Source organism: Frankliniella occidentalis, unplaced genomic scaffold, assembly GCF_000697945.3.
Source record: "Frankliniella occidentalis isolate FOCC.00 unplaced genomic scaffold, Focc_3.1 Scaffold4, whole genome shotgun sequence".
NCBI lineage: Eukaryota > Metazoa > Arthropoda > Insecta > Thysanoptera > Thripidae > Frankliniella > Frankliniella occidentalis.
The window spans coordinates 1,765,535-1,767,621 of NW_026267134.1; the positions used below are offsets into that span (position 1 = coordinate 1,765,535).

The 2,087-nt window shown below is 56.8% G+C and overlaps 1 protein-coding gene across 9 annotated transcripts in view; it reads left to right on the top strand.

Moving 5' to 3' along the window:
• Positions 1-2,087, top strand: part of LOC113202139 (uncharacterized) — a 314,098-nt gene that overhangs the window by 291,265 nt on the left and 20,746 nt on the right. The window lies entirely within an intron of this gene.

Below are 2,087 nucleotides of genomic sequence, written 5' to 3' on the forward strand. Positions count from 1 at the left end.
CCCCCTTTTCCCCCGCACTCCAACGCACCTTCTCATCAGCTGATCTATGGGGTATCGCCCCACCTCCTCCCTCCCCCGCGAGCGCAGCCCACCCTGGCACGCGGGTGTTGCGCAACAAATATGCGAGGTTTCCGGCCGCTGTCGCACTCATGGCTTAAATGAGCGACAAGGACAAAAAGTACAGTAGGCGGAACGCAAATACAGTACTGCCGCCGACGCCGCCAGGCTAGGCCGGCCTAGGCCTCCACTGGCCGCGTCAAAATAGACTTGACTCCGTTTGCGCATGCGCTTGTTGGTGGAACTCGTCTCTCCAACCTCTCCAACGATCAGACTCGAGTTGTCTATCTCTGCGCTGATACAGTATTGTAGAGACTTAATGCAGATGTCGTTGAGACTCTTGCGAGGCTTTTTCGCTCTTCAGGCCAATGAAGTGTTCGCTATCGTAATCTCACTTTTTGCTCGAACATGGCGGTTACTCTTTTAGACATAGTCCCCTAAAGACTGTCTCTACCAGAAGGAAAAGTCCCCCCTCACCTCCTTGTTTGCCACTACGAAAGTTAGTCGACCAATAGATGCAACAACATAACCACTATATAACACCAATCTACACGCTGTGTGGCTGCTGGCAGCTGGAGACGGATAGAGACTGAGAAGCAGGGCATAGTGCAAAGGCCGAAAGTTTAGGGCGTTATGGGGGAGAGGGGGCCGTTTCGGGTCACGAGACGCGGTGGCGTCTGGCGCGAGGGAGGAGTAAAGGTAAAAAAGCAAAAGCCCCCCCCCCCCCTCTCTCACACATACATACACACACACACACACACACACACACACACACACACCTATACCTACAGCCCCCCCTCCCCCTTTTTCCCCCAGCGCCGTACTTTCAACCTCCACCGATGCGTGCAGAAACCGACACTCTGGTGTTCAGACATTCGGATCGCAATGGGGGGGGGCGAGTTTTTCTATATCGACGCACACCGTGTGCGTGCGTGTGTGAAACGAGTGGTGAAAAAAGGGGTGGTGGTTTATAAATTCTAGTGACCTGAGTGCTGAGGGCAGTGGGGGTAGGGCGGTGGGTCTGGAGACACACGCAAGGGTGGGGTTAGCGGGGGCTTCCTAGTGGTGGTGGTGGGGGGGGGGGTAAAAGAAAGAGATTTTCGTGGAATAAGGTGGAAAGAGAAAAGGAAGAGCGAGAGGGACTCCCGCGAGGCGTCAACCTGTGAAGATGAATGTAAAAGGTGGAGAGAAGGGACAGCCGGAGGGGAAATGGGGTGATGTGATGGTGGTGATCCTGATGATGAATGACGCAGGGACCACGCCACGCCCCGCCACGCCCCGCCACGCCCCGCCACGCCCCGCCACGCCGGGTGGGCCGTATTCTGCTCCGCTGCAGCTTGCTGTCTGATGGAAAAAATTGCTTGGATCATCGACATCTCCAAGTTGGAAAAAAAAAGAGAGAGAAGAAGATGGATTAAGGCGTGTATATGTAAAATTCTAAACTATGGTAAAATGTTTTTTTTCTTCTCCTGCCTGCCATCCTTCTCCTCTCCTTCCTGCAAGCTGCTGCTGCATGGCAATGAGTGGAGCACCTGATCACTTAGGCCCCCCAGGTGCGGGTGGCGGCGCGGCCCGGCTCCCCCGCCACCTCGGCCCTCGGCGGGGCGATCGATTGTGACCGCTTGTGACCGCTGGTCACCGCTGTTCTACACCGCACTCGCCTCAGCTCCCCGTCCCCACCCCCCTTTTCCTTCCTCTTCCCGACCACACCACCAATCTGAAACGACCGCGTTCATCACTGCCTTTCTGCTTCCTTTTCCACCTCTGCCACCGCCGTCTCATGCGGACCGCGCGCTGCCGACGTGCAGGTGCGAAAAATAACTAAAAGGGTGGCAATAAACGGAGTTGGTGGTGGTGGTGGGTAACTTCCCCCCCCCCTTCCCCGCCCGTTCCGCCGCGGAAGGTTGGAGAGATATTTTTATTTTGCGCGCGGGCCGCGCTCGCGCAGCCCGGCAGGTGGGCGTGGCTGGAGCGACACCCACTTAGTGACAATTAGACGCGGTGCGCCGTGCTCCTGTCAGCCAGCCCCC